At 41.2% G+C, this 22,083-nt stretch overlaps 1 pseudogene; it reads right to left on the bottom strand.

Annotated features, from left to right (window-relative positions):
• LOC113889396 overlaps positions 1 to 22,083 on the bottom strand; it is a 40,690-nt pseudogene that overhangs the window by 12,152 nt on the left and 6,455 nt on the right.

The raw sequence follows: 22,083 nt of genomic DNA on the forward strand, positions 1-22,083 counted from the left end.
GAGAATCTGTGGGTCTGGAGCTGGAAGCTTGTAGAATATCAAGGAAAACTGCTGAGGTAGGAAGAGTGCAAGCCCCAAACACCTTCCTCACAGCCACACAAACAAGATGGCGTCCTAACAGGAAGTCCTTTCCCCAAGGTCATAGAGGAGGAGAGTCTTGGGGGCCAGAGGAAACTTAACTTCCTGTAATTACTGCCCTCTGAGTTTGCTACCAGCATAACATCCAAGGAACTCTTCCCGACAGTACCACTCCTGCAGAGGAGGCCAGCTAGAATCAGGAGGCTTAGGGATCTTGATACATATAGCTACAAACACAGAGAACTCTCTGTGCCAGACTCTGCATCAGCTACATTACACTGTGTTCCTTCATTCTGCAGACCCAGAGAACTGGAGGGGCAGCAGTAGGAAACGCACTGTCCTTGCTACATAACATCTGTTCTTTCATGTATTCCTCACAAGGGGACATTGATACCAGAATCATCAACTTTCCAAGGTTGCTGAGGCTTATTGAGGTGCTGCACTTGTTCAGGGTCATTCAGATGCTACTGGGAGAAACAGGCCGGCATTGAGCTCCATGTACTGGAAGATGCCTTCTTGAAGCATAGCTTTACTAAATACTTGGTGCAATAAAGGGGTTTTTCTGAAGTTTATGCAAGTGTAGTGTAGTGAAGTGAAGTCGCTCAGTCGTGTCCGACTCCTCCGTCCATGGGATTTTCCAGGCAAGAGTGCTGGAGTGGCTTGCCATTTCCTTCTCCAGGGGATCTTCCCGACCCAGGAAACGAACCCGGGTCTCCCGCATTGCCAGGCAGACACTTTACCGTCTGAGCCACCACCTGACTATTCTAAAAATAATCAGGTGGCTAGAATTAACTCTAATCCATTCCAAAGAGATCATACCAAAACAACAAAAATCCTTGAAAATAAAAAGGAAATACCAAACAGAGCTTGGTGGGTCACTGCAATGACAGTAGAAAAAAAAAATTAGTCTTTCTTTTAAAAAAAAAAAATAGCCAATGTAGGCAGATATCCCCTAGTGCAGGGGTCCCCAGCTCCTGTTGGGATCTGGGTTGCACAGCAGAGGGTGAGCCTAGGGGGAGTGAGCAAGGGAAGCTTCATCTGCTGCTCCCCACAGCTCTCCATTGCTCACTTTACTCTCTGAAACACTGCCTCCGTTAGAGCCAGAACTGTAGATATGAAAGTCTCAAATCAGAGGGTTTCTAAAGAAGAAAGGAAGGAAAAGCCTGGGCTCTAGTTCATGAGCTAGAATTTTCTGGAATGTTTAATATCTTCCTCTCCAGTTCTCTGTGCCCTGAAAGAAGTACAACGCCTGAGAGAGATGAAGAAAATCTACACCTGAGTGTGTGAACATCTGAGGTGAGGGAAATGTAAGACACAAATGCATACGAATACACGGATACATTGTCAAGTCAAAAGTTGAAAAAGTTGACTTTTTATTAAACAACCACGTGTGAACATTTTTATAACATGTAAATATATTGGACGTTTTTGTCAATTAGTTGTTGTTTTCAAGTATTCCTCTTAACAAATTAGCCTAATCAGAAATTCTCAAACATTGAAAATGTATATCTGGAAAATAAAATTATTCTCAACCTTCCATCTACACGATCACCTTATCATGACCCACACGTACCCAAGGTATCCAATGTAAAACAATTAGTGCACATTTTCCAGATGTGTTTCTCTTATGGTAATGCATATACCTATCTTAAAGGATTTGTGTAGGTATGTAGTTCTAGATATAATATTGTTTATAATTTTCCATTACAGGGACTTCTCTGATGGTCCAGTGGTTAAGATTTTGCACCCCAATCCAGGGGCACTGGCTTGATCCCAGGTTGGGGAACTAAGATCACACATGCCACAAGGCACAAAAATAAATAAACAAAATAAAAATTTAAGTTACATAAGCAAATGTATGCAAATTAATTTTTAATTTAATATGACATCTTCAGAATTTCATTTCTTCAGTTCATGGTTTGGCATATTTCCAGATGTTTACTGAAAAGCATTTTGTTTTTTAGATGAATTGAATTATTTGTGGGTTTTTTTTTTTGTCTTTTCTCTATTGATTATCAGAAATCCTGTTTGCTCTTGCACATGAACACAAAAGCTGTAATACTGTTTGAAATGTTGTCTCCAAACTTTTCAATCTTTTACATTTTTTTTCTTTTGACAGTAAAGAAATTCCTTTAATTTTCGTGGTTTTTTTTTTTTTTTAATATAAAAATAAAGGGCTTCCCAGATGGCACAAGTGGTAAAGAACCTTCCTGTTAATGCAGGAGACACAAGAGACACGGGTTCGACCCTTGGGTCAGAAAGCTCCCTTGGAGGAGGGCATGGCAACCCACTCCACTGTTCTTGCATGGAGAATCCCATGGACAGAGAAGATGGGCAGGCTGTAGTCCATAGGGTTGCAAAGAATCAGATGCAACTGAAGCAATTTAGCGTGCATGACTGAAAAAGTGAGTAATGCATAGGGTTGCATTGAGTACTAGTCCACTGGGCATTCTAGATCCAAAGACTTGAGGGCCTCATGACAAAATGGAAAAGAGCTTTAGCCCAAAATCTACATTGATTAATAATGGGGAAAATATTTGCATCTGTGTTTGCTTATACAAGATACCATGTAAAGTGCATCTGGCCTAATATAACTCCATAAATGACCATTTCCTTCCCTCCATGGAGTCTAATTTCCTCTGCTTCAACCTGAGCCTCACACAAATCCTTCAGGACACTTCAATTCCTGGGGCCCTATATCCAGGGAGTGGATTTCACCTATCTTCAAGACCAAGACATGGGGGAGAAGGTTGTTTGAGGACCCTATCAACATGGCATTGACACCAGGACAACCAAAACTAGATCTGAGAGGCAAGAAAAGCTTAGAACTCTGTTACAAAATTAATTAGAGCAATTGAAGTGAAGTTATAAAAAGCCCATGTCTCTCGCAAACAAAAATGTCACATACAAAATAAATCAAATTATTGGCAAAATATTAGGAACATATTTTAGAGCACATGTTTTATACTATATGATATAAATAAATCTGATCAGTAAAGAGGGTCATTTAAAGTCTCTTAAAAACTTGAATGAGAACTATGATTCACAAACATATAAAGATCAAACAAATACAAAAACAGTTATATACGGAAGTATATATGAATGTACATATACTTACATATGTATATTTACATAAACGTACATATATACATCAACATACATACATACATACAGAACATAGTATATATACTTACTGTGAACAAAATTTGGAAGAACAGATATGCTCATATAAATTTACTTATTTAATATTGTACACAGAGAAATATATCTGGGGAACAAAGTAAATTACCAAGAATATATTTCTTGTTATGGAAAAAGATTAATAAAACATAAAAATTACTTTATCTATTGTATACACATCCCTGCATTTCATTAGTTTTGAAAAGAAAGATAATAATTTGAAGTCAGAAAAGTAAATAATGTAAATTTTTATAACATTATAGTATAGAACTAGTTGTGAATTTCATTTCAAAAAACAATTTATGTGGCTTAACTGTGTTTATATATGAGTCGGTAATTATTTTCACACTACACTTTCACATTACACATTTCACATTACGCTTTCTCACTACTCTTCTAATCACATGTATATCGGTTTCCTGTCACAACAGGGAGGGAGAGGCTGAAGAAAAGTTCTTGCCAGTAGATTTAATGTACATGGGCTCTGACTCACCCTTACTGATTCATTTAACAATAAAATCCTACTAGATATTTCCTAGTGATGGGCATCTTGCTCCTTTCCTCCTTCCAAGGCTTTTATTCCAGATATGTTCACCAGGTGGCACAGATCTCCAGTTTTTGAATTTTATCCAGTGAGAAGTGCTATTTGGGAAAAGGAATGAAAAATGTTTTAAAAGTTGCTTTGCATTGCGAGTAGTGGGAGAATATATAAAATAAATTCATGCTCAAATTGCTTTGCCTAACAATTTTCTTCTCCTCCGTGGTTTCCCACATAGAAATCATAGTAATAATATGACTCTTAGAGAACGACTGGTTAGTATATGCCTGAGGTGGGAGCAAGGAAGGCAGAAGGGGTTCATGTACATCTCCCTATAGCTGTCCTGTTAAGGTTCACAAAGTTTTTCCCTGAGTGATAGACTGATGGGTAAGGGATTTCCACTCTGGATTTTCCAAAGGGATGAACCAGATTACAGGGTATGTCCTTCCTGTTATATTTGGCTCGTCTCCACCCTTACCCCTTTTGCTGGCTAAAGCCTCCTTAAGCTCAGATCTCAGCTTAAAGATCACTTCATGTGAGAAGTCCCAGACACACCCTACTGGTTTGATTACCACTAGGCATATAATGGGGGGCTTCCCTGGTAGCTCAGATGGTAAAGCGTCTGCCTACAAAGCGGGAGACCTGGGTTCAATCCCTGGGTCGGGAAGATCCCCTGGAGAAGGAAACGGCAACACACTCCAGTATTCATGCCTGGGAAATCCCACGGACCAAGGAGCCTGGTGGGCTACAGTCCATGGGGTCGCAAAGAGTCGGACCCGACTGAGCGACTTCACTTCACTTCACTTCAGGCATATAATGACTCCACCACATTTGTCATCTCCAGACACACTTTGCATGTGAAAGGGGACCGAAGGATGTGAGCGCACCAGTTTTCAGAGGCTGTAGCATCACATAGTGGACTTCAGATGCTGAACTTTTCAAATATCTTGTCTGAAGAGTCATCGAAAATTCACTGTTCCACTTTGAAGGGGGATGCTAGGGACACTTCAGCAAAGGAACTGCAGCATCGTTCCTCAGACAAAAATCAGACTCTGTATTTCTGAGAACCTGTGGCAGCTGGGGATTGTTTCTCCTTCTGTAAAAGAGCCCATGGTAGCAATGTATGGACAGTCTGTCAGTTTTAGTGGATTGGTTTTGCGTGGCAAAAACCAAATGAATCTTCCTGAGGTAGAATTGCAAGTCTTAAAATTTTTGAATAATTTGTTTTGTGGAATACTCTTAAATATATTTCAAAATATTTAAATGAGCTTTGAAAGTAATAAAAAAAAAAAAAACTAAAGAAGGAAGAAAAATGTTCCATTAACCTCTGATGAGATATCACCATTTTTATATTCTCACTAATTATGTACATAAAATGACACTGGCTTATCTTTAATCTACATATAACATTTAATCCTTTTGACATAACTACAACCTCCACATTGTGATTCATTCCTTATAGGTGACAAAACTGAGCCTCAGCCAGACCTGACTGAGACTCAACGCTCTGGGTGACCTTTACTGTCTTGTGGTTTCAATAAATCCTGACAAGGACTGGATGAAGGAGAGAGTGGTCACTCCCTGGATGGGGAACCTGAGGTTCGGGACCTACTTTAATGGCCTACACTGCCGCACGGCATGCTCCTACTCATTGGCTGGTTCCAGACTGGGACCCACGTCTTCTGAACCTAAACTTTATTCTTCCCACCAATTCACTCAACCTTGCCTCAATTATTGATACAAGTATATGTTGGAAATATTGTGAATTGGTTGCACACCATTGCAAGAAAGCCCATATGGCAACAAAGTGAATAACATAAATTTTTTGGTTCTCCATGTCTTATAAAAATTATGTCTATACTGTACTGTAGGCTATTAAGTGTACAATAGCGTTGTCTAAAAAACTAAGTGCATATCTTAATTAAAAACACTTGATTGCTGAAACTTGCTAACAAATATCTGAAAGTTTAGAGAGCCATAATCGTTTGGCTGGTGGAGGGTCAGGCATGTGTTTTGATGGCTGCTGACTGATTAGGGTGGTGGCTGTTGAAGGTTGGGGTGGCCATGGTAACTTCTTTAAATGAAACAACACTAATGTTTGCTGTATCAATTGACTCTTCTTTTTCAGAAACAATTAGCATGCAGTGTTGTTTGTTAGCTTTTTACCCACTGAAGAATTTCTTTCAAAACTGGAGTCTATCCTCTCAAAACCTGCCACTGTTTTATCTAATATTCTAAATCATGGAATATTCTAAATCCTTCATTGTCATTTCAAAAATCTTCACAGCATCTCCACCAAGGGTAGATTCCTTTCAAGAAACCACTTTCTTCACTCCCATAAGAAACAGCTCCTCGGGGTTAAAGTTTTATCATGAGATTGCAAAAATGCATTCAGGTATTCAGGTCCCTTTTCTATTTCTAGTTCTCTTGCTATTTCCTGAAACCATAAAACTCCCAGGTTTTATGAATAGAAGAAAAAGCTCCTTGGCATTGGTCGTGGCAGTGATTTTTCAATATATTACAAATGCACAAGTAACAAAAGCAAAAACCAACAAGTGGGACCACAAAACAAAACATCTTGCACAACAAAAGAAACAGTCAACAAAATAAACAGGTAACCTGTGGAATTGGAGAGAATCTTTGTAAACTGTGTATATAACATGCAATTAATTTTCAAAATATGTAAGGAAATCACACAACTACAAAAGTCTGAGTAAAATTTGGCAAATGACCTAGAGAGATATTTTCCCAAAGATTATATATAAATGGTCAACATGTATATGAAAAGGTGCTCAATATCATTACAATTGCATAAAAAAGAATAAAATACCTAGAAACAGATTTAACAAATGAGGTGAAACACCTCTATAGTGCAAACAGTAAGACACTGGTGAAAGAAAATGAAAGAGGCACAAATAAATGGAAAGATAGTGCATCTTACGGATTGAAAATCTTAATGTTGCTAAAATGACCATAATACCAAAGCAATCTACAGATTCAAATCAACCTCTATCAAAATGACAATGACATATTTCATAGAACCAAATCCAATAATTCTAAAATCGGTAGGGAACAAAAGATCCTGAATAGACAACAATCCTGAACAATCTTGATGTTCACTGGAGCCATCAGAGATTCCTGAAAGAGGAACTAGGCCTGGAACAGTGGGCAAGACTGAAGGAGGGGTGGATGGAAGGGAAGAGATGGGGAGTCCACTCTGCCTGGAGTGAAGAGTGGGGGCTCCCAGGTGAGCACATAAGGCTGAGAGGTAACTGATGGGACACTCCTGGGCACTGAGGCTATCTGGGTGTAGGACTGATTGGGGAAGGACCGTATTTGCTTCCATGGACACTACACAGCCCCTTCATACACTGAAAAGGCACAACGATGGTAAGGAGTAAAGTGCCCCACATGTCTGTCACTGGTCCACGGAGCAGAGAGGGACCAGGTCCACTGAGAGTAGGGAAACTGTGCTGATACTCAGTTCCCTGAACCTCCTTGAAAGTAGGAAGCAGACCTAAAGGGGAAGAATTCATGAGTAAGAGATGCCCCATGCCATCTGGAAAATATACACCCTCTTTAATTTCTCTCTGTCCCCAGACCCCAGGGACTCCATCTGCCAGTGAGGTCCTACCTGCCTCCTGGAGTCACATTCCTAGCTAGAACATTCTGTCCACCTGCTAGCTCTCTGGTTTGTTCCATCTCTGCATTGTCGCTGACATCACTCAGGCTTTTCTCCTCCTTTGTTGTCTCAAGTCCTTTCATCAGCTCAGTGAGGTGTATCACAACACAGCACTGCCGTGACAGTTCAGTTCAGTTCAGTTCAGCTGCTCAGTCGTGTTCGACTCTTTGTGACCCTGTGAACCACAGCACGGCAGGCCTCCCTGTCCACCACCAACTCCTGGAGCCTACCCAAACTCATGTCCATTGAGTCGGTGATGCCATCCAACCATCTCATCCTCTGTCGTCCCCTTGTCCTCCTGCCCTCAAGCTTTCCCAGCATCAGGGTCTTTTCAAATGAGTCAGCTCTTCACATCAAGTGACCAAAGTATTGGAGTTTCAGCTTCGACATCAGTCCCTCCAATGGACTCCCAGGACTAATCTTTACAATGGACTGGTTGGATCTCCTTGCAGTCCAAGGGACTCTCAAGAGTCTTATCCAACCCCAAGATAACCCCAAATTTAATATTCACCTTCACTATCATTTACATTTTTTTTTTTTTTGCACTTTGCATTTCTGCAGAGCTAAAATCTGATAGCCACAACCTGGTCTAAGAAGACAGTGACTGAAAGGAGTGTGTTTTCCTGTATCCAGACCAACACACAGACTTTTGGTCACTTTATGGATGCCTCAATTTTGAAGGTGACCCAATTTTGTATTACTAGTGTTGGGCATGTGTATATTTTCCTTTCCTGGGATTATTTTAGGTTCCCCAAAGAAGGTGTCTGCTGTACAAAAATGATCTTAATGCCTGGATAACTGCGATAATGTCGTCCCTCACCTACAGCCAGACATCTTGAAGTGTGAAGTCAAGTGGACCTTAGGAAGCATTACTAGAAACAAAGCAAGTGGAGGTGATGGACTTTCAGCTGAGCTGTTTCATATCCTAAACGATGATGCTGTTAAAGTCCTGCCCTCAATATGCCATCAAATTTGGAAAATTCAACAATGGCCACAGGACTGGAAAGGGTCAGTTTTCATTCCAATCCGAAAGAAAGCCAATGCCAAAGAATATTCAAACTACGGCACAATTGCACTCATTTCACATGCCAGCAAGGTAATGCTCAAAATCCTTCAAGCTAGGCTTCAAAAGTATGAGGACCAAGAATGTCCAGATGTACAAGCTGGATTGCCAAAGGAACCAGAGATCAAACTGCCAACATCTGTTGGATCATAGAAAGAAGATGGGACTTCGAGAAAAGCATCTACTTCTGCTTCATAGGTAACGCTAAAGCCTTTGACTGTATGGATCACAACAAACTGTGGAAAATTCATAAAGAGACAGGAATACCAGAGCACCTTACTTGCCTCTGGGGAAACCTGTATGCAGGTCAAGAAGAAACAGTTAGAACCAGACATGGAACAAAGGACTGGTTCCAAAGTGGGAAAGGAGTACGTCAAGGCTATCTATTACCACCCTGTTTATTGAACTTATCTGCAGAGTATATCATGTGAAATGCTGGGCTGGATGGATCACAGACTGGAATTAGATTGCAGGGAGAAATATCAGTAACCTCAGATACGCAGATGATACCACTCTAATGGCAGAAAGCAAAGAAAAACTAAAGAGCCTCTTGATGAAGGCGAAAGAGGAGAGTGAAAAAAATGGCTTAAAACTCAACATTCAAAAAAATGAAGATAATGGCATCTGGTCCCATCACTTTATTGCAAATATATGGGGGAAAATGAAAACAGTGTTAGATTTTATAGTCTTGGGCTCCAAAATTAGTGCTGATGGTGACTGTAGTCAGGAAGTTAAAAGACATTCACTCCTTGAAAGTAAAGCTATGACAAACCTAGACAGCGTCTTAAAAAGCAGAGACATCAGTTTGCTGACAAAGGTCCGTATAATACTATGATTTTTCCAGTAGTCATGCAGTGATGTGACAGTTGGACCACGAAGAAGGCTGAACGCCCAAGAATTGATGCTTTTGAATTGTGGTGCTATAGAAGACTCACGAGAGTCCCTTGGACAGCAGGAGATGGAGCCAGTCAATCCTAAAGGAAACCAACCCTGAATACTCACTGGAAGGACTGATTCTGAAGCTGAAGCTCCAGTATTTTTGCCACCTGATGTGAAGAGCCAACTCAATGGAAAAGACCCTGATGCTGGGAAAGATTGAAGCGGGAGGAGAAGGGGATGGCAGAAGATGAGATGGTTGGATAGTATCATGGACTCAGTAGACATGAGTTTGAGCAAACTCCGGGAGATAGCGGAGGGCACCGGAAGCCTGGTGTGCTGCAGTCCATAGGGTTGCAAAGAGCTGGACATGAGCAATTACTGAACAACAACAAGGAAGGTACTTCAAAGGTGCTTTCATTTACCTCTGTTGACTGTTTATGGGGACTTTGAATGATCCTGGGACTAAATTTTCCCTGAAACCTGCCCTTTGAACATTTGCCCCTCTGGATGTTCATGAAGGCTCTCAACCTTTCCCGTCTCTGTGGTGTTCACTGCTTTGCTAACTGGGTGGTTAAACCCACGAGCTTGCCTTCATTTCAAGAGAGTTTATTTGGAAAGGACAGAGTGATGCATGTTGAGAAACTACTGTCAACTCAAGACCTTAGTTAAAATGCTGGGAAGTGGAGACCCTTCCTAACTGTTGAATGTAACATTTGTTTAGAGACAGATTCCCTTCTCTTAGCCATGTGATTTCCCTGAGGCTGCTCAATTGGGATGATCATACGGCAGAGTCATAAATGATTCCTGGGTCCACAACTATTACCTATCTGTGTGAGCAGGCATACCTCATCTTTGACCCCTGGTGTCCCCTTTCCTTGGGGCACCTCCTACATGCTTGATCCTCCTGGCAAGTGTGCTGGGCTGAATGTACCCACATGCAGCATGTGGTCATCTTGTGGTCTGGGGGCCCGAGGGGATGTGTGAACAAATTGTGGCATCGGGTGTTCAGGGGGTTACTGGGGTGTGTTAAGGTGAGGCTCAAACTGGGGGGCTGGTGACAGCTTTCCTTGGCAAAGCCTCCTGGGCTGGGGCAGCCAATCGTGGCCTGCTGAAGGCTTTGAAGACCCCCACGGCTCCCCTACTAGGCAATGAGCCCCCTAGGCCCTCTTGCTGGCTTCAATTTCATGGTCCACCCCATCTGGAGCCAGCTGGGATATTTTAAACCTTCACACCCTCGATCTTTGGCCTCATTTAAGCTTCTAGATATTGGGGAGGGGTGCACTGAAATGGACCTTCAATGTCTGAGTGCAAAGGACAGACCCCAGAACTTCCTTTGCACCCCAAGTTTCTGCAAGGCCCCCCAGGCTGCCCTTCAAGACCCATTCCCTGCAGTTGGGCCTGGCCCACCTCTCACAGGCTGCAGGTGGCCAGGCTTGTGGAGGGAAGCTGAGAGTGGGAACAGCAGATGACTCCCGTGTTGGGAGCCTGAGGATTCCCTACGTCAGTTCAGTTCAGTCACTCAGTCGTGTCCGACTCTTTGCCACCCCGTGGACTGCAGCACGCCAGGCTTCCCTGTCTATCACCAACTCCTGGAGCCTACTCAAACTCATGTCCATTACGTTGGTGATGCCATCCAACCATCTCATCCTCTGTCATCCCGTTCTCCTCCCGCCTTTAATCTTTCCCAGCACCAGGGGATTCTCCAATGAGTCGGTTCTTCCCATCAGGTGGCCAAAAGTATTGTAGCTTCCGCCTCAGCATCAGTCCTTCCAGTGAATATTCAGGACTGATTTCCTTTAGGATGGACTAGTTGGATCTCCTTGCAGTCCAAGGGACTCTCAAGAGTCTTCTCCAAACCACAGTTCAAAAGCATCAGTTCTTCAGCACTCAGCTTTCTTTATAGTCCAGCTCTCACATCCATACATGACTACTGGATAAACCATAGCTTTGACTAGACAGACCTTTCTTGGCAAAGTAATGTCTCTGCTTTTTAATATGCTGTCTAAGTGGGTCATAGCTTTTCTTCCAAGGAGCAAGCGTCTTTTCATTTCATGGCTGCAGTCCCCATTATGAGCATGAATGTTTTTGATGGTCCAATTGTTCTATCTTTGGTCAGTGGGAGCCCCTCAGGTTATTTTTCTTTTTGATATAATTTCTGTTACGAGAGTTCAGTCCAGACCCACCTTGTACAATCCTTACCTAGACCAGAAATCAGGCATTTCTCCAGGAAGCCTGGTGCCTTTCAGTGGGAAATGTGTTTAGAAAATTCAGTGCAGGGACTACAGTTGCTGATTGCTACTAGATTGGTCAATGTTTCTTTCCCCTTTCAGCGAATAGAGCTAATAAACCTAGATTTCATAGTCAGAAAATCTACATCATTGTCATGCATCCTGGGTTGCTCTTCTGTCCCCTTATAGGTACACATTTTTATCATCAATTGTATTTACTGCCCAGTTTAGAGAATATAAGAACAGATAACATACATTTGTTTCTCCTTTCAGATGTAAAAGTTGTCATACTTTATACCAGTGCTATCCAATAGAAATTTCTGTGGAGCGAGGAAAATGTTCTGTATCTGTGCTGTTCAACACGGCAGTCATTAACTAACATTTTATTCAGGAATTGAACATTTAGCTACTAAAACGTGGCAACTGTGATTGATTCTTAATGCCATGTAATTTTAATTTAACTTACTGTAAGTAGTTACTTGAGGCTAGTGGCTATCCTATGGGACAGCAGCAGCTCTACAGTTTTCTACAGCTGTTGTTTAGTATCACTGAACAATGACTCCATAGCAATAGAGAAAGAGAGTCTTATTGGGTTTTTTTACTCTTATTGGTTTTTATAGCTGCATAGTCCTTTTGGATGTAGATGGACCACAGTTTATTCAACCAGACCCTCGCAACAGGGGGCTGGTTGAATATATATGTTGTATATGTCTTGTTTCTTATCTTCTGCTGTATGCATTATTCTGGCAGGAATGATTTTGTACTTAAATCTTTTTTTCTTTTTACATTGTTACTTTAGGGTAATTTCTTAGAAGAGGTTGCTGATTCCAATGGTAAGTCTCCTGGTAATTTTATAAAATCATAACAAATTCCCTGGTTAGGAGTTGTACCATGTCACATTACAACCAGCAACGTATATGTCTCCATATTACTTCACAGACTATGTAAATGATGAGAAGAGGCATCTTGTTGTTGTTTTTTTTTTTTCTCTTTGCATCTCTTAGTCAAGAGTTAGGTTAAATAGTTTTTAACATGTTTAAGGAACATATTTTCTGGAAATATTTCTTTGTATGTAGTACACTATCTCCTTCAGAATGTTCTAATTTGCCTTTTATTTTCATAAGCTTTCTGTACAAGGACATAAACTTCATTGGTTAGATAAGTTGTATATTTTCCCCAATGTGTAATTTTTCATTTTACTTTGCTTATGTGATTTTTTGCCATGCAATTTTTAATGGAATCGAGTGTTACCATGGTTTTCCCTTCCTGTTTCTGGATTTGAAGTCATCTTTGGAAAACTTTTCTCAACTACTAGCTTCTAGAGGAAACGACTGGGGGTGTACATTTGTGGACAGGAGAAAGAGAGCAAAGGATCATATGAGAGTGTCAGGTGTAAGAGGAACCCAGAAAACAAGTGACCATCATGGGAGAAATCTGGGAAAACCATTTCTTTGAGTCAATAGAATTGGGCATTTGGACCAGTGCCGGGGTCCTGCCCCGGCTGATCCAGGGTATTCGAAGGGGGGACGGCGTCGGCGACCTATTTATTTAAATATTTTATCAAAGATATAAAGAGTAATAGGATGAGGATAGCTCAGTAGGAAAATTCAGTGGAGAAAAGAGGCTGAGTAGCTTGGTTTACGCGGGAGACCAATAAAACCTCAAGACAAGAAGTTTGCACCACTTACGTAGGCCGCAGGCATCCTTCCGTTCTCCCGAAGGAGAGGAGACACTGAGGCCTCCCCGGTCGGATCTTAGAAGCCCAGGCATAATTAGTAAGCATGGTGGGTTCCGCGCTCCAGATGGAGACTCAACCAGAGTGAGAGAGAGAGCGACATGGGGAGACCAGTATTTCGAGAAACTGATCCCAATTCTTTATTTTCCATGGTCTACTTTTATACACTGAGATGTTATGCAAAAGTCACGCGGGGTCAGCAGTCCTGACTTTTATCAAAGTCAGGTGCTTCATACAAATGTATACAGAGGTCTTAGGGGTGTTACATCATCTTCTGGCCAGGGGGGCCTGCGGACAATTTATGACCCTCTCCTTGTGACAGCGGTCAGTCAATCTGGACACTTATTTCTCCAGGGCTGATTATTCTCAAAACAGACGCCACCCAAATAAAGTTACATTCCTACAGGGTGAGGGTGTAGTGGGTTTTAGTTAAGGAAAGAATTTACTTAGCCTAAGGTCTAACGTGATTAATATCAAAGGTTAATACTTATTTCTTCTATATATTCATTAATGTGTGTAAGGGCAGGGGATATGGAGACTTAGCAACAAACATTGGCTCAACAAATGAAAAACCCTTCACCAACACAATTTCTAATTAGCCCATTATACTTATACTAATAGTTTTCTAACTTTTCTAAGGAACCTGTTTTTAGAAGGTTTAAAGCATCTTGTGCCTCTCACGGTTGGGAGGCTGTGAGTGATCACATGTGGCCAGACAAGCCTGTCAGGCAGGCCAGAGAACCTTCAGAGGAGTTTGTAGGTTAAAACACTCTTATCACGCCCAGGAATTATTATAAACTGGAGCTCTAAGTTAACTCCTTCTCCAAAAGAGGTGGTGGGGGACAGCCCCCCGTAAAGTCAGAGGTGTAGGTGAGCACAAAGTAGTAAAGTAGGCAGTCTCTGGTTATGGGGGTAGATGCTCGAGGAGTTCCAGGGGGACTCCTGAGGCTCGATCCCGCCTTTGTGTATGTCGAGCCTCCTTCCTCATGACCTTTGTCACCGGCGGAGTACCTCACTCTGGCCCCCAACAGACCAGAGTTTCTGTCCTGTGTTTGTCTTGATAGCTCAGTCTCTATTCTTTTCCATCTCTTGTGGATACATGCCAGGCTCCCCCTGACTGGCAGAGAACATCTTTATAAAGCAGGAATTCCATGTCATCTCAAATGGACATCTCAGATGACTAAATGGATAGAACCACCCTCTTATCTCCTCAGGGGTAATAAATTCCAAACCAATTCCAAAGTGTACCATTTGACAGAACAAAAGAAAGGGAAACCTGCAGCTGGATCTGGTGAGAAGAAGCAAAACTGAAACCAACACTGACCACCTCATCCTTGACTCTCTGAGCAATGCCCAGTCAGAAAAGGTAATAAGTAGGTATTAGTCCTATGCAAAAGGACAGAGGTTTGAGTTAGAAGGTGCCACATTGTCCCATGTTACAAGCTCTCCCACTCACCTACATCATTTCTTGTTTCCATGACAGTTTCCAGGACTCAGGGTCAAGCTTGGACTAATCTTGCTTAGAATGAAGTCTGAAGTCAAAGGGATGAGGGTTGTATTCCCATCCCCAAGGGATGGCCACTAACGTCCATCATGTTTCCAATTGGCATTTACCGTTATGCAGGTCTGCGGATGAAGACAGAGAGGCTGAGGTGCAGATAAGGAATCGGACCGACAGTCCCTCCACATAGTACACACACGGTATACATAATACCTCAGTGAGAAGCAGGATAGAAACTACACGCATATCCTGTTAGTCTTTTTACACACGTCTGAATTTTCAAAGAAACTTAAAGCCCGTTGTACCTACTTCTGTCTTTTAGGAAACTTTTTACTTTGAAAAAAATAATGTCTTCCTTGAGAGAGAGAAAGAAAAATATGTAGACAATTGACAGTGCTGCCACCTGGTGAACAGAGTCAGAACTGCAGGTGTGAATGTCTGAACTGGGGGTTTGGCAAAGGATGGGGGACGGAAAGAGCCGTGGTATTGGTGTGGAATGGAACGGATTCCCCTCCACAGGCCAAGATTTCTAGACTTCACACTGGCAGCAATCCTTCTGTGTTTATGCCCATGCTGGGATGGTCAAGCCCGGGACTGGAAATCCAGCCTCCTAGTGAATTGAGTAGAAAGCTGCACGAATTAGTGTATGGATAATTGATATAAACAATTTGAGACAAAAAGCACATATAAATACACACACATATAGAAAACTGTCAAATACATTGTTTTCAACGCCTTCTGAAACAATCAATATATGAATGTTGTATCTTTATCAGCGTGCAATTTTTTGTATTTTCAACATTTTATTCAGTAAATTACATATTGAAAACACCCTAGAAAGGCAACGTTATAAAATAAAAACATCCTCTATCTTTGACAATGCATATTCACCGAATAATCATTACAGAGATCTGTTTAATACCTAAGTCAATGAATGTATTTCTACACTATTCTTTTGTGACTCAGCTGTTGATAAACCCGTTTTACAAAACTTTCTCTTAATATGTTGATAAGTCACCAATTAATACTTCTCTTTGTTTAACACATATGGAAAAAATAGAGACATGAGTTTCTCTTAACTTCTTGGTGCCTACTTTCCAGATTTTTCTCTGCATGTAATGCACTAACATATTTAATCACACTCATACACCCATGCTGATATATATTCTTTGCAAAAAATAGCATCATATTTTTGGTACATCATGACAATCCTGTTCACTTAATATGATTTAATTCTTACTTATTTACATAGTTTTTTTTTCTTTTCAAGTGTTTTTGTTGGTATGGGGAGGGAGGAGGGAGGAGGGTTCAGGATGTGGAACACATGAGAAATAAAGGAATAAAAAATTAAAAAAAAATTAAAAAAATTAAAAAAAATTGAAAAAATAAATTGCATCATTCACAAATGAATGGTATAAAAAAAAAAGTCAAGTGTTTTTGTGTGCTCTTGATATCATTGACCTACTCTATAGCTTAAGAAATCTATATGTGAATATAATATCTCCAGGTGTTTACACAGCTTTTAATGTTGTTATGCAGAGGGTATCCAATACTTTGTAATGAGTTTTAGTGTTTTGCATGTTCTTCACATTGTTTTGAAAAGAACAACTGAATAATGATGCTTCCTGGGATGTCGAATGTCAGTTAAAGTATAAAATGGGAAATGCTGAATCATTTTTGTAACTCCCGTTTATGAATCCTGAAGTAGTAGTTAATAATGCTGTTTCCTAGGTCATGTTACTTAACTTTTACATTCTGTTCCCTGAAATGAACGGAGCAAGGTAGCAGAATAGAAGATTAATCTATAGGAATCTATTGCATTCCATCACACTAATAAAGAAATATCAGAAAGAGATTGCAAAAAAAAAAAAAAAAACACACACACACACAAAAACAACAATCCCATTTAAAATGCCATCAAAAATACTTAAGAATAAACTTAACCAAGACATAAAAACTCTAAAACCTTGATCAAATAATTGGAAGAAAATTCAAAGAATTCAAAAGATATCCCATGATCTTAGATCAGAACACTTAAACATGTCTACACCTCCCAAAGATATCAACATATTTAATGCAATGCTTATCAAAAAAAACCTATTACATTTTCACAGAACTAGAACAAATATTTCAAAAATTTATATGGAACTACAAAAAGACCCAGAATTACCAAAGCAATCCTGAGTTAAGGAACAAAGCTTGAGGCATAACCCTCCCAGACTTCAGGCTATACTAGGAAACTACAGTCATCAAAGCAACTTGATACTGGAACAAAAGCAGACATATGTATCAATGGCAGAGTAGAGATTCCAGACATAATCCCACGAGTGTGTGCCTGCGTGCGAAGTCACTTCAGTCGTGTCTGACTCTTTGCAACCCCATGGACTGTAGCCCACCAGGCTCCTCTGCCCATGGATTCTCCAGGCAAGAATACTGGAGTGGGTTGCCATGCCCTCTGCCAGGGCATCTTCCTGACCCGGGGATGGAACCCACGTCTCCTGCATTGCAGGAGGATTCTTCACCTCTAGTGCCACCCGGCAAGCCCAAACCCATGCACCTATGGTCAATTAATCTTCAACAAAGGAGGCAAGAATGTACAATGGAGAAAAGACAGTCTCTCCAACAAGTGGTGCTGGGAAAACTGGACAGCTACATGTAAATCAGTGAAATTAGAACACCCCCTCGCACCATATACAAAATAAACTCAAAATGGTTTAAAGACCTAAATATAAACTCTTAGAATTCTGAGACCAGAAGCAACAAACACTCTGACAAAACAATCATAGCAATATCTTCTTAGATCAGTCTCCCAAGGCAAAATAAATTAAAACAAAGATAAACAAATGGAACCTAAGTAAACCTAAAAGGGTTTGCACAGCAAAGGAAGCCATCAGCAAAATGAAATGACAACTTATGGGATGAGAGAAAAATATTTGAAATGTCGTGGCTGTCAAGGATTTAATATCCAAAATGCACAACTCTATAACCAAAGGTAAACAACAAAATGAAAAAATGGGGAGAAGATCTAAATATTTTTCCAAAGAGATGCAGATCTCCAAGAGGAACTGGAAAAGAGGCTCAACATAAGTAAATATTAGGGAAATGCAAATCAGAAGCACAATGAGGTTATGCCTCACATGGGTCAGACTGGCTATCATCAGAAAGTCTACAAATAATAAGTTCTGGAGAGGGTGTGGAGAAAAGGGACCTTGATACACTGCGGGTGGGAATTAAATTGGTGCAGCCACTATGGAGATTGGTATGGAAGTACTTGAGAAAGCTACAAATATAGCTACCATAGCATCCAGCATTTCAACTTCTGGGAACATAGCCGGAAGAAAAGAAAACTGTCATTCATAGCAGCACCATTTACAGTAATCAAGACACTCAAACAACACAAGTACCCATCAACAGATGACTAGCTTAAGAAGATGTGATATGATACACACACACACACACACACAGTCACCCAAACAGTGGACCATCACTCAGCCATAAAAGGATGAAATATTACCATTTGCAGCAACATAGACAGACCTAGTGAATATTATAGTTAGTTAAGTCAGTCAGAAAGAGAAAGTAACTATGATATGATATCATTTATATGTTGAATCTTAAAAATCATACAAATGAATCTATATTCAATACAGAAACAGACTCACAGACAGACAAACTGAGCTTATGATTACCAAAGGGGATAGGGAGTGGGGAGGGACAGAAATTAATTAACAGGAATTTGGGGTTAACAGATACAAGCTTTTATCACAAAAAGGGTAACCAATAAGGAATTACAGTAAGGTACAGACATTATACTGATTAATTTATAATAATATATGGATAATAAGCTGAAATACATATATATATCCAAATTGCTTTACTGTACACCTGAAAATAATGCCCTACATCAGCTGTATCTCAATTTAAAAAATTCACACACATCTGTGTCTCTTTTGCTGTCTCGCATACAGGGTTGTTGTTACCATCTTTCTAAATTCCATATATATGCGTTAGTATACTGTATTGGTGTTTTTCTTTCTGGCTTACTTCACTCTGTATAATAAGCTTAGTCTTTTGGACTCTGTGGGAGAGAGGGGGGGATGATTTGGGGGATGATTTGGGAGAATGGCATTAAACCATGTATAATATCATATAAGAAACGAATCGCCAGTCCAGGTTCAATGCAGGATACAGGAACCTAGGGGCTGGTGTACCGGGATGACCCAGAGGAATGGTATGGGGAGGGACGTGGGAGGTGGGGTTCAGGATGGGGAGCACGTGTATACCCGTGGCAGATGCATGTTGATGTATGGCAAAACCAATACAATTCTGTAAAGTAAAAAATAAAAAAAAAATCACACGCAAAAAACTCTCTTTCTCACTGTTTGTGAGTGCATATTGGCCTTGAAAAGAGTAGGGCTGAATGAGATAAAATGTAAAACAGGTTTCATATAGTAGTTGAACATGTTACTGTCCTACAATCCAGGTCCTCTTTCCAAAGAGTAACAGCTTGTGCTGCCTCCTGGGTTCAGTTCAGCACCTCAGGAATCAGGTAATCACTGTGGCCCCCACACCCATTCCTCCTGGCCCAGGGAGTAGGACTTCGTCCCCATTATCATCTTCATGTCCAGTGGGGAGCATGACACAACCTAGATTCTACATCAGGTGAATTTTCCACGATCAGTCTTTAAGCCCTGGAAATCCATCATCTAAAATGCAGCTGCTGGTTTGGCCTGTGCAGAGGGCAAAGGGTAAGCATCTGACCCTGGAAATTTTACATTCTCTGTCAGCCTGAGGCTGACCATCTGTAAAACAGGACTGCGGGCGCCTACTTATAGACTTGTTAGAAGAAAAGGAGAAAACCTCAGAGAACGGCTCATATACAACGGGACTTTGAGATGTATTACTCCTGGCCCACCTTGCATCTTGTGTGTGCATGCTAAGTCGCTTCAGCTGTGTCTATCTCTATGCGATGCTATGGACTGCAGCCCACCAGGCTCCTTTGTCCATGGGATTCTCCAGGCAAGAATACTGGGTGGGTTGCCATTTCTTTCTCGAGGGGATCTTCCTGACCCAGGGATCGAACCTGCTCTCTTATGTCTATCTGCATTGGGAAGCAGGTTCTTTACCACTAGCAGCACCTCAGAACATTTCTGCCTATGTCCTCTTAAATAGGAGATTTGAAAAAGTATCTGGAAATGTAGCATCAAGTAAACGTTGGTTCCATCTCATCAATTCCTATTTCCTCACACTTTCTGGTGTCTTTTTTCAAACTCTAGTTTGACCAGAAGTAACTTCTTATTGAACCCCCAAGGAAGGATTAGTACAGGAGAGCAGAGAATAGGCACAGGTCAGCTAGACAGAAGTCATCAAGCAAATCTCCAGTTCCAGAGTCATCAGCTGACCACAGGACCTGTGCTGAGTCCCTTACCTGTGTTGGCCTCAGTCCTAACGCATAAGTACACTCACTATAGAAACAGAGGTGATGGGCAGAGCCTTTTCAGTCAGAAGACCAGGATTTGATGCTGTGAACCATTATGTGCTGAATGATTTACCTTGATAAGTTAGTCATTTATCTAATATGTGTGCTTGGTATCTTTTATCATTTTTATGGTTTTTTTTTCAGTTTTATGTGTACTATTATTTTTCTTACTACTCAGCCAAAATATGAATGGTGGAGGTGGTAATCAGCAAGAAGTTAGGGATGAACCCAACTGAGAGTGGAGTACATAGGAAGTGAAGATTGCGGAGGTGAAAGATGCAGACAAGCATTGGGCTCTCCCTGGGTGCTTGGCCCTGTGCCCATCCTCTAACGACCCAGGGAAGATTCTTACCCAATAGCGTTCCTGGTTCTCAGCTGCAGACAGTGGTGACGTGGAGGCTACCAGGGAGGTGCCTAGCTGAAGCACTCTGCCCTGATCAGCTCCTCTCCACTGAAGGCCACCATAGCTGCCCTTCCATTGCCATCTCTCAGCTCTTTGCTTCTGGGTATCAGAAAAAGTGCCCCTGTGGAACCTTCCAGACTGGATTCTTAAAGGGCTTCCACATGCAAATGATACTCTCTTTTCCCCAGTCCTCAAAAGTTGCCCTGCACACTAGGGAAAGGAGACTCCGAGGTAAAGAAGGAAATGTCTTTCTCTCAGAGGTATGTCATCTCCACATATTTACCTGACATACTGTGCTTTTATAAGTAATGATATTATACATTTCCTACACACAGCCCGATGATACACACACACACATACACACACACACACACACGTAGATATGCTGGCAATTCATTTTAATTCTAATTCATCTCCTCATGAAACTGAACATAATGAATTCTTTTCTTAGGTAATGAATGCATGTGCACATGTCTGTGCAGTATTATATTCATCAATAGGGGCTTTTGAGGGAGTACCCCTTGAGCCTGTTATATCACAGGAGAGCAAAGTGACCATTTCTCTAGCCCATAGTCTAAAAGGGAGGCTGCTCCATTGTCCTCCAGAGAGGGCAAGGGACAGAACCTCACCCAAAGTTCCTGCTTATCTGGACAGGCGACAGAAGCTATAAGAGGAGCAGCTCTATCATCTGTGAAATGGGACTCATCTCTAACACAGAGCTGTCCTGAGGAGTGAGTGAGAAAGCCTGGGGCTAAGGCAGGCGCTGTCATTTCTCATGGTTCTCCTAATGAGAAAGTAGATATCATTAGAAAGGAAGCAAGGCCTCTCTGATACGGCTGGAGTTCAAAGTTCTAAAGAGAGAAGGAACTCTAATCTCTTGGGAGACTCAGAAGCTCCTAAGAGGCACCCAACATCATATCTGTGAGCAGACTCTGATTCAGTCCCCATGCTGGGAAGACAGGCTTGCCTTTGACTCACCTGGTGATTTCAGTGAGAGATGGCAACAGGGCAGTAAGCTGTGGTGTTGCCTAACTGCTGCTCCTGAACTGCTCCTTATGTTAATACATTGATAGGAAAATGTTGGACCTGTCTCCCATTCAACACTGCAGAGGGTATCAGATCATGCAACATCCAGCCATGTCACACCAGAATTTCCAATATCTGCTGCCTCCATGTGGGACAAAACACTAAAAGTACTACCATTTTACTGAAATACAATGGTATTTCTTTCATTCACTAATAACTCAATATATATTGGGCTTAAAATTTACACTATCCCATTTGAAATATCTCTTTACTCTGCAGTAGAAATAAGAG

The sequence above is a fragment of the Bos indicus x Bos taurus genome, unplaced genomic scaffold, assembly GCF_003369695.1.
Source record: "Bos indicus x Bos taurus breed Angus x Brahman F1 hybrid unplaced genomic scaffold, Bos_hybrid_MaternalHap_v2.0 tig00011925_arrow_arrow_obj, whole genome shotgun sequence".
In the NCBI taxonomy this organism is placed as follows: Eukaryota; Metazoa; Chordata; class Mammalia; order Artiodactyla; family Bovidae; genus Bos; species Bos indicus x Bos taurus.